Genomic DNA, 12,273 nt, shown 5'->3' with positions numbered 1-12,273 from the left:
AATTGCTCCCTTTATAAATAATACTGAAATAAACATACTTGTTTATATCTCCTTCTGCACATTCATAAGAATCTCTACTCAGAGTAGAATTATTGAATTATAGGATATATGTGGCTTCACTTTTACTAGATATCACCCAATTCTTCTCAAAATAGTTAAATAATTTATGCTTTATTGGTAGTAATTAAGAATTGTTTAACTCCTAAACTTTCACCAATGGTAGTTAAATAAAATAAAAAGGCAGGAAAAAAATGATACTTCACGGTTGGAGAGTAAAATAAGATGAAAATGCAGGACAAATTGATAGAAGTCGACTTAAAAGGAAGAAAACATACCTGTCCCTAAAAATAGAATCAATTATAAAAGAGAAGAAAACAAGAAAGTCAATTTAACACCTTTACTGTTAATATGACATAATGGAAAGCAATTATCTGGTTCTGTATGTAATTTTAATAATAGCAGCAGATCAAAATAGAGTGAACATACCATAGCCCATCTCTGCCACTGATTAAAACTAAACATTGTGGGTAGAATACAAAAAGCAACTACCTACGGATTCTGAAAAGTAAACAATCACCAGTAATTTGGAAGTCAAAGATAAAGAACCACGACACTGCTGTATTGGGTGAGTTTCTAGGTTTTGATTTTATGCTGTTGTCTGTTTTCCTCCTCTTGTATTTCCCAGCTTCCTACAAGAGTGAAGGACCAACAAAGCAGGTAGAGACAACTAACACACTAAGAAATCTCCATTTTTTGCAGATAAATAAGAAAAAAGGTCTAAGTAAGTTGAAGAAGATGAGGGAACCCCCATTTTAAAAAATTCTTTCTTTTTTCTCTCCTGACTCTGCTCCAAGGGTTGTCCCCACTGTGGAACTGCATGGTAGTGGTAATTCCAAGAGAAAACCTCTAGTAAGAAGAACTAGAAAAAGGGAGTCAGAGAGTGTGAGGAAAACCAAGAAAAAAGAAGTGGAGAAGCAGATACCCTGGTTCTGTGTATAAGCTTGATCCAAGTTCTAAGCTCTTCCTTGTGCACCACCTTTGTAGGACAAGCCCAAAATAGCACAGCAGGGGCACCTGCATGGCTGAACCTGTTGAGTGTGGACTCATAGTGTCCCCTGGGGTCGTGATCTTGAGGTTCCAGTCCAGCAACTTTAAGCCCTGCATTGGGCTCTGTGCTCAGTGCAGATTCTGTTTCAGATTCTTTCTCCTCACCCCACTCACTCTCTCTCTCAAATAAATAAATAAAATCTAAAAAACAAAAACAAACAAACAAACAACAACAACAAAACCAGCATAGCAAAGTTATGAGTTGTAGGCTACTATATGATACAGACTTATCTCTGAGGGAAGCATATATGATGAAGACCCAAAGTAACACAGCAAAGATTCTGAACACCAAACTAATATTTGGAGCCATCATTTACAGAAAATGAAACAGAATTTGCAGTCCGATCCTAATAAGGTTTGTTTTTGCTAAACAAGCAAAGAAACCAGCAGTATTGTCCAGAGGATTGTAGCAAGACACAGAGTCTTGAAATATGATATTCAAAATGTCTAAGATACAGTCAGAATTAATTGACAAAGGACTAGGAAAAATTGATCGATTCTCAAGAGAAAAGACAGTCAAGAGATACTGACGTGAAATAACCCTGATGTTGGAATTATCAAAGATGTCAATTCATCTATTACAACTATGCTCCATGAACAGGTAGACACTCTTGAAATAAATGGAAGGGAGCATAGTTGTAATAACAGAAGGTCCAGACATAGAAACTGAAGCTACATTAGAGAACCAAAAAAAGAAATTTTGTAAACAGAAAATATAATGCCTGTAATAAAAATACATTGGATGGGCTCATTAGCAAGATGGACATGTCTACATACAGTAATAAACTTAAAGGTCATTGAACTGAAATCATTCAACTTGAAGAACAGAACTATAAGAGACTGCAAAAATAGTTTACCTACATTAAGAAGAAAACACACTTTAGGATCATCGCTAAGAATATTCTCTGCATGGCTCTGTGCATCGACTAGAATATCAAATCCTTTTCTGATAATATAATAAATCAGATATATAGATCTCATTTGGTCATAGAAACAAGCAAGACTTGAGATTGCCCCAGGGTGTATACACAACCAGGAGAAAGGTACTAAGTAAAAATGGGGGGAGATCAAAGATTGAAAGAAATTTTTGGATTTTACAAAATATTTAATGTATAATTTATCCTGCTATCTAAAATCAGATCAATATAGCTAAAAGTAAAATAAAATAAAAAATCACGAAGTTGTAGATTGACACAGTCTCAACATTATTTCACTCGTTTTATAGCCAGGAGTCATTACTTCACTGAAGAATTCCTGGGCTGAGAAAAATTATGGACTTCCTCTTTCAAAGCATTGGTGACTTGACTTAATATGGAAGCAATCTTGGCAGACTGTTCTTGGATTGAGCTCCTCGAGCTTTTCTCTGCCCTTACCCAAAGGAATTTGGTCCACATAGAGGGGGATAAAAGGCATTGAATCAAAGCCAAACATGTAAATGTACATCTGAAATTTTTAGATTTGCTGCTTTGATGGAGCTGAAATGATATCTCATGGTATTGAATAGGCATTGTCTTGATTAATAGTGAGTGCAGTAAGTCCTCAATTTGCACAATACTGCAAGGCTATAAAAATAATTATGTAAGCCAAAATCGTGCAAAGTGATATAATCAATAGGAAAAATTGCAATTGGTCCAGTTTTTGACAACTTTTGTCAAAATGCTAAAAACTCTCCTTATTGGTTACAAATACATAGGTAAATGAAAAGATAACAGTGCTAATATTTACGAAGTACACTGTTGATTTAAAACATTAGCAATATGAAGAGTTTTATCTCTTTGCAAAAAAAAAAAAATTCAAAAGCAGGTAATAAGCAAAGAAAAACAAACAAAAGAGCAGTTTCTTACATATACACAACACTGGTGGTTGCCAGTTGCCAGAGGGGAAATGGGGAGAGGGGCGATGATTGGGAAATAGTTGAAGGAGATAGATAAAGAGCACATTAGTATGAACACTGAGTAGAGTCCAGAACTGTTGAAGCACACTGTATTGTACCCCTGGAAACTAATATAACACTCTCTGTTAATTATACCAGAATTACAAAAATAAATTAAATTTTTTTAAAAGAGTCGTTTAAATACTGCTTGCCTTCTTGTTGCTCTAACACATGATGCAGAGAAAGAATTTTCCCTGTACTTTAACAGATTTTCAGACTCCCTTTCCAAGTTCAACATTCTAGTTCAACACTTAAAAGTTAGACTTTCAGCATTTTACCCTTTACACTTCCATTACATAAAGATATAAATATTCTTGAGTGTCCCCGTTATTGTAAAGTATTTTGGCAGGCATCCCTTCCACCTGTTCGTTACACTCTCCCCTCATTTGCTCCGGTAAATTTACCCTCACCGTGTTCCTCAGAAGCCTCTCAAAGGGCAAAGGGCGGCTGTATCAGAATTGTTCCCTGGGTCACTTGGTTCCTCTACAACCTCATTTACATTTGGCTCAAATTTCTGCTTCCAGTGTTAATACTTTTCATTTCTTTGCTGCATTTTCTTCTTTGTTGGCCAGGTTCCTCTTTCAAGTATTAGTTTTTTTATACAATGTTACATGGTGCTATTTCTAGGAGACAAAGAAACAATGCAATTGTGTGCACTGCTGTTTCTGTGTAAATAACCAATGAGCAATGACCAAGGACTCACAGATTGACAGAAGAGACAGAGCTGGTCACTGATCACGATAAGCTTGTTATTTGCATAGCAGTTTGTGAATTGAGAAGCTAGCAGCAAAGTTGTATTTTTTTTTTTAATTTTTTATTTTTTATAAACATATAATATATTTTTATCCCCAGGGGTACAGGTCTGTGAATTGCCGGATTTACACATTTCACAGCACTCACCATAGCACATACCCTCCCCAATGTCCATAACCTCACCTCCCTTCTCCCAACCCCCCTCCCCCCAGCAACCCTCAGTTTGTTTTGTGAGATTAAGAGTCACTTATGGTTTGTCTCCCTCCAATCCCATCTTGTTTCATTTATTCTTCTCCTACCCCCTTAACCCCCCATGTTGCATCTCCACTTCCTCATATCAGGGAGATCATATGATAGTTGTCTTTTATGCAATCATTCACTGTTAATATGCCGTCACACCTGAAATTTTAACTCTATTGTTGCGGAACATGTGTTGTCTAAGTATTAAAACTAAAGTTTGTGCATATCAAAACTGGACAAAGCAAGGACTGCGCAATATATGGGGCATTTCTTAATAAATATCCTGATCTTTCAGCTCTCCTGATCTAAAATCTGCTAGTGCAAATCTTTTGACTTTTTTTTACCATTTGGTAGCTTATATTTTTTTGTTCATTTTAAGTGAGCTCTTTATGTATTTAAAAAATTTACATTTTTTTAGTAATATGCAAAATAAGTGCCTTTTAAAAAATTGTAACTTGTTTTTTAGGACTGCTTATACTGTTTTTAAGAGGTTGTATTTTTGGGGGGCTCCTGGGGGGCTCAGTCTTTAAAACATCTGAATTCATCTCTGGTCATGATCTCAGGGTCCTGCAGTCATCCAGCTCCCTGCTCTGTGGGGAGACTGCTTGTCCTTCTTTCTCTGCCCCTATCTCCACTCATGCTCTGTCTCACTCTCAAATAAATAAAATCTACTAAGAAATAAAGAGGTTATAAAAAAAATAAATAAAGAGGTTGTATTTTTCATTTTCATGTGGTTAAGTATGTCTATCTTTCCCTTTATTATGGGTTATTTCAGTCTTTTTCAGAAATGTTTTCTTATTGTGGTACTATAAATATACAACTCATTTTCTAAAGAAAATACTATATTTTTCTCTTTACATTTATGTCTCTAATGAATATGGAATTGTTTGTATGTTGGGATGAGGTAGGGATATATATATATATTTTTTTTTTTTTTAACGTGGTTAGGTAATTGGCACAGGAAAAGTATTAAATAGTTCTCTCTCTCCCCATTAATCTGCGTTGTAACCTTTTTTTCCCCTAAAGATTTATTTATTTTATGGAGAGAGAGAGTGAGATAGCATGCGAGTGAGCACAGAAGAGCAAGAGGGAGAGAGAAAATGCAGCAGACTCCTCTGTGTTCTGAGCCTGATGTGGGGCTTGACATGGGGCTGAATCCAACTTCTTTTCTTCTTCAAAATCACCTTGGAAATTCCTAATTCTTATTCATCCATATGAATTTGAGATACAATCATACCAGGATTATAATTGAGACTTTTAAAAATTTCATTGAGTTTTTATGTTTAAAATAGGGTTTATAGCGACTTTAGCAATGCTAATTAACTTTAATAAAGTTTTATAATTTTTGTTATGCAGATTTTGCCCAACTTTCATTTGATAACTTCCTGGACAGTTTATAGTTTTAGTGCTACCGCAAATGATTGCCACTGTTTTCATATTATAATTTCTAACTGGTTGTTTTCAATGTATGGTTGATTATAAGTATTTGAAATTAATGTAACAGTCTTACTGGATTATCTTAATAATTCAAATATTTTAGGGGCTCCTGGGTGGCTCAGTGGGTTAAAGCCTCTGCTTTCGGCTCAGGTCATGATCCCAGGGTCCTGTGTTCGAGCCCTGCATTGGGCTCTCTGCTCAGCAGGGAACCTGCTTCCTCTCCTCTCTCTCTGCCTGCCTCTCTGCCTACTTGTGATCTCTGTCTGTCAAATAAATAAATAAAATATTTTTAAAAAATAAATAATTAAAATATTTTATAAATTATCCTGGATATTTTATTTAAATTAGAATGCTATCTATTAAAATAATAATTCAATTTATTTCCTTCTTTATACTACCAGCTTTTCTTGTTGTATTGCATTGTATATGATTTCCAGCATAATATTAGATGGGGTGAATAAGTGAATGTAGTAAATAACCCTGAGTTTTCCTGACTTTAACAGGAATGCTTCTGATTTTTAAAAGTTGAATGTGGTGTTTGTGAGAAGTATTTTATTAGAATAAGAATATTTCCTTCTTTGCTTAATTTTTAAAACCTCTTATTATAAATAGTATTGTATTTTATCAACTAATTTTTCTCTTTGATATAATCATATGATTTTTTCCCTTTAATCTTTAATGTGATACATTAAAAAGGTATTCTGGAAGCATATAATGGCAATGGCAATACATGAGAGTCATAAACTTCTTTAAGTAGTTACACTTAACCTCCATTAGCTGACATCATTAGACAACCTTTTCTATATAATGAAACTACCACTGGAAGCCTTGCTCTAAGGTAATAATTGTCCAGAGAACTGTCAACACTGGTTGACCCTGAAATGAGCTCCTTACTACAGTTCAAAGGAAAAGCTGGCTGGCTTGCTTGCTTGCTTTTTTTTTTTTTTTTTTTTGCCTTTGATTTTCCTGGATATTTTGCCTCTCTCTACCTTCAAACATAGGTTGAAGTGAGGAGTAATTCTCTTGAGTCATGGGATCAAACAAAGCAATTTAGAACAAATTGCATTCACTTCATGCTTTTACATTAAGCTTTGAATTTATGGACTGCTACTGAATATGGCTGAAGTCTCAGGAACCTTCATGCATTTATAGGCAAGCACAGGTTTTCAGCTAACCTAACTGGTTGGGCTCCAGTTTTAGATGCCATCTTCACTCCATGCTTGCTTCTCTAGGTGACCTTCTCTACCAGTCTCAGGGCAGGTTTATGTAGTACACTCTGGAATACTAACAGCTAAAACTAGGGGTGACTGGGCAGACATGATAATGTCATATGAAAGCTTACCTGCTCTGCAAGTCCCCTCTGCTGGAAGGGACAGAAAACAGGGATTGATTCTCTCCCTCGGTAGGGAGTCTGCACACTCTTGCCAGATACAACTATGCCTTTACAACAAAAATAGACTCAACAAAGAGGACAGGATCATGAGCAGCCCAGAGCACAGCTTTCTTGGCAGCCTTCATTGAAATCCAGCTGACTTTTATTTGGTTTTCATTGTGCCTACAAACAGGACAGGCAGGATTCACCGCCTGCCAAAGAACCCTACCTCCCCTTTGAAGCAACCTTATCAGAGAGGCACAATTGCTGGTACCTTTCAAACCAGCCCCTGGAAGGAAAGGAAGAGGCAGTGCTTAATCTCCCTCAGCCCTACACCAGTCCCCCAAACTGTCACCCCCCCCCCAACACCAACACACATGCCAAACACTCCTTTGAAGGTAATCTGTGTCTCAGGTCTAATATAAGAAAACTGAACCTGTTTCAAAGGTGCTACCTAAAACTCTCTAGCCCCCGATCCATATTTTCCTTGTCATCTGGGTTATGTGCAGGGAAAATGCATAGTCATGTGTATTTTTTATCTTTTTTTTTAATATTTGTTTATTTTCTGTCGATTATGTTTTTTAAATATTTTATTTATCTATTCGACTGACAGAGATCACAAGTAGGCAGAGAGGTAGGCCGAGAGAGAGGGAGAAGAAGGCTCCCTGCTGAGCAGAGTGCCCGATGTGGGGCTCGATCCCAGGACCCTGGAATCATGACCCGAGCCAGAGGCAGAGGTTTTAACCCATTGAGCCACCCAGGTGCCCCTTTTCTGTCAATCAAATGTAAGTTCAAGGTCTTTCAGGGGAATTTTAAAATATGGTTTTGTTACTCTATCCATGGAACCTAGAATAGTGTTGGTATATAGTAAGTGCTCAATAAACATTTATTAAATGAAGAAAGAATAAAATAATGCTACCTTCACAGTATCCAGCATGGTGCTTTAGTCAGGTACTTGCTGTAAGGAATTATGTAAATGCAGGCTAATTCATGAAATACTATGGTCTCCTACAGTATGTTATTCTCAAGATTTATCTGATGAATGTGATCATCTGAGCTAGAGGGTGCTGCTTCAAATTTTTAATACTAAAGTGGGATGAAAATAACACTAGGTAGATTTGAAGGATGGGGCATTTCTGTCTACTTAACTCCCTTCTCCTTCCATACCCCTTCCCCAATGCCCTAAATCCAGAAATACGTGTGAATCCAGAATTATGGGGACAGGTGAGTTCTCTCTGATTGAGCTGAAAATCTTATAAGAGGTTACAGAGTTGCTAGCTCTTGTCCTTCAGTAAAGAGAAACCTAATGGGATCAGATCTGTTCCAAACCCAATATTTCAGAGAAGACATCTGAGCCACCACAATGTCCTCAAGACTTAGAATTGTTAAGTAATGTCTACTACAAACATTTAGGCGACTCAGTTAAAGTTCCCTATTGAAAATAATCCATCAACCTGCCAATTGATCAGATTTGATATTTTGTAAAGAAGAAAAAGGAATTGGCATTATTTTCCCCTTCTTGGGATTTTTCAGAAAGAAAACATATACCACGGTGAGCCTGATCCTTGTTTTTCCCCCTAAATCTTAGGAAACGATTGTGTGCGTGTGTCTCTGTATGTGGTGCAGTGAATGTATATGACTGCGGCTGTATGTGCGGCCTGTGAGTGCACATGCATTGCGTGTGTGCGCGTGCGAGTGCGCATGCCCGTGTTCACGCATGCGCAAGTGTTGCCACATTTCCACCTTCAACAGATAACCATCTGTTATCTGCCTGATGTCTTTTCAGATATGAAGATGAAGCCCTGAGTGCATGTGGACACAGTCTTCCTCACGGACTTAAATTGGTACTATTGTCATCATAATGAGTTGCAATTACTCTAATTTTCCTTTATATGTCTGAAAGCACAGGAGCATAGCTCTTTCTTGACTCAGACCAAAATGTTGTTGCAGAAAATAAAATTACAGAAGGGCACTTAGAATATAACCTAAAGTTTGGAGTTTCAACTTTGGTCTCTCATGGCTTTGAGGAAAGAAAGTTTGGCTTTGTGGCAGCCACCCCGTGATTTATGGCTAATGGGAAAGTTTCCATGCCTGAGAGAAACAGGATCTGAGCGATGTGAGCTGAGGGACCCTGGGACGCGATTCACTTCTGAAAGTGTTTCAACTCATGAAGCTTGAACTTAATGCTAAGATGTCTTCTGCCAGTTTCATTTTTTTTAAGTTTATCACTGCTCCTATGAAAACACATGTAATCCAGAGGCAGTAAGATTTTAAGCTGCTGTAAATTCATATCTTAATGTGATTTGCATATTAAAATCTTTCCAAGAGACAGACCGCTACGCTTGAGGCTTGGTGGGGAAGAGGGATATGCGAGGCTTTGGGATTCATTAGGCCAAGAGACTGACCCAGGCCAGGGAGCTGGAGGGGGAGGGAAAAGAGGAGAGAATCCAATTAGGGAAGGGAAGGGCCTACTCTGATGCACAATAAGGCTTATTAGCTATGTGCTGATCTTAATACTTGTTTTTACAGTCATGAGCCTACGAACCGCATGGTAAACATTATAATTAAATCATGTGCATTTGTAATTATCATATTATACTAACAGAATCAGAAGGTACCGTATGTTAAGCATCAAATGAGGAAAATGCATTGTCCTTTAAGTCCTCATTTTAAAGTGACTGCAGATTGCTAGGTGAGAATTTATGTTTTTTTGGAATGTTTTAAGATTATCAGATGTATAGGAAAGGCAAGTATAAAAGCCTCAATGTGTGTCAAATGAAAGAGGCTCTGGAGGAGAAAACTGGGATAATTAGAAATTAAAGTTTGCCTAAAAATGAAAATGCCAATCTGTCGATTTAACAAGGATAAATGTAACTTCCAAGATAAGTGGAAACCAGCATGTCTGCTCACGATGGGTTGGCGCCCTGGGAAGGAGAGTGATCTGGGCTTGTAAAAATGTGCCTTACACTCCCATGATGTGGTGGGCGTGAGAACTGACTCAGTCCTGAGCCAGCCTGTGATCTGGAAATATTTCCTTGCCTTTGTATACCACAGCTATCATATCTGCTTTATATTTCTACAAAATGGAGGGAAGAACACTTACCCTAACAGAGTTATTATGATGTCATTACATAAAGAGAACAATATTACAATACTGAAAGGGTTTAGACACTCAGTAAGTGGAAGATTTTATCATTACTTTTGTAATTCAAATAGATGATGACATCAGTCTCTGACAGTCTGATGGGCCCATCAGGCTGACCAGGTCCTTTTTCCCTCAGACAGTGTTTGGATAGAAACTTAATGATGTTTAATGAGTTCATAAGTAGTGCATTCTACCTTTAAATTGTAGCCCTCCTTTAATTCATGCACTTGGTTTAATGTTTACAGTTGAAGGTTAAGGAATTGTGGAATGATTATAGCAACAGCCAGAAAAAAATTAGATTTTGCTTTGCTGGGAAGCTCCATACAATATTAGTATACTAGTAAACTGCCCAGATTCCAGGGTCCATTCTCAACTTTACTCCAACAAAATGCACCTTGCCATTATCCCAACATGATCAGAATCGTGGAGACATTTTAATGCTAGCTAAACTTATAAAAGATGTATAAGTTAATCTGAATGTCAATGTGTTAATATCTATGAGGGATGAGTATGAAAATATTTCCAAAACCTAGACTGTTCTAGTATTTTAACAGGGGCATTTTCTTCCCCTTGATATCTATGTACTTTGTAGACTATGAGTAGACTAGAGAGAATGCTATTTGAGCAACAGGACGTTGATTGTCAACAGAAGTGATTCATGCTGCCTTCATGAGGCCTAAAAGACATAAATCTCCTTATAACGCAGCAAGGATTTTATTGTGACCTTTCTAATCCACGAAGAGTCATTACACCCCTCTGTATCAGAATACTGTTATAATGACAGACTTTCCTATGACTCAATGGATTACCACAATAAGGATGGATTTAGCTCACACATCTTTGGATCAGCAATTTAGCCTGGACTAGCCAGGTGGTGCTGATCTTAGCTGAGTTCCCCCTCATGTCTGGCAGTTGGTTGGTGGTGAGTTGAGGTAATAAAGTTGACTGACCCATGTATTTCTCATCTCCATCAGGATAGATGGAATATGTTCCCATGGTAGTGTTACAGGGGGAAATGGGTCCCCCAATACATGCCCATTTCAAACTCTGCTTATGTTGTATTGGCAAAGCTACTGCCCAAGGCAAACCACTTAGCCAAGCCCAGAGCAAATATGGAAGGGCACTGAAAGTTACATAGTAGGAGCAATAGATATAGCGAAGTATTAGGAATGAGGGCCAGTCACCCAAAAAATATATAAAGAACTTATACAACTCAACACCAAACAAAAACAAAAACAATCTAATTAAAAATAGACAGGCCCGAATAGCCATTTTTTCCAAAGAAGACATGCAGATGGCCAGCAGACACAAGAAAAGATGCTCAACATTATTAATCATCAGGGAAATGCCCACATTTCCACATGAGACCACATGAGATACCATATCACCCCAGTCAGAGTGGCTGGTATCAAAAAGATAAGCAATAACAAGTGTTGGTGAGAATGTGGAGAAAAAGGAATCTTCATGCACTATTGGAGGAAATGTAAACCGATGCAATTACTATGAAAACAATGTGGAGTTTCCCTCAAAAATTAAAAACAGAAATACCGGGGCACCTGGGTGGCTCAGTGGGCTAAGCCTCTGCCTTCGGCTTAGGTCATGATCTCAGGATCCTGGGATGGAGTCCCGCATCACACTCCCTGCTCAGCAGGGAGCCTGCTTCCCCTTCTCCCTCTGCTGCTCCCCCCACTTGTGCTCTCTCTCCTTCTCTCACTCTTTGTTAAATAAATAAATTCTTAAAAAAAAAAAAAAAAAAACAGAAATACCATATGATCCTGTAATTCCACTACCAGGTATTTACCCAGAGAAAATGAGAGCACTGAGATATATGCACCCCTGTGTTTACTGAAGCATGATCTGCAAAAGCCAGTATATGGAAGCAACCCATGCCCATGGGTAGATGAATGGATAAAGATTTGGTTCATATATAAACAGAATATTACTCAGCCATAAGAAAGAATAACATGTTGCCATTTGTGACAACATTGGTGGATCTAGAAGGCATTATGTAAGTAAAATAAGACAGAAAAAGACAAATATCATATAATTTCACTTATATGTGGTATCTTTAAAAAAAAATTTAACAAATGACCAAACAAATGAAAAACATAAACAGCCATAAATACAGAGAACAAACTGTTGGCGTCCAGAATAGAGGGGCTGAGGGAATAGGCAAAATGAGTGAAGGAGAGTGAGAGGCACAGACTTCTAGTAATGGAATAAATAAGTCACAGGGAGAAAAGTTAGCGAATAGTCAATGGTATTATAATAGCATATGGTGAAAGA

This window comes from Mustela erminea, chromosome 9 (genome assembly GCF_009829155.1).
Source record: "Mustela erminea isolate mMusErm1 chromosome 9, mMusErm1.Pri, whole genome shotgun sequence".
Classification (NCBI taxonomy): Eukaryota; Metazoa; Chordata; class Mammalia; order Carnivora; family Mustelidae; genus Mustela; species Mustela erminea.
This window is presented reverse-complemented; position numbering follows the sequence as displayed.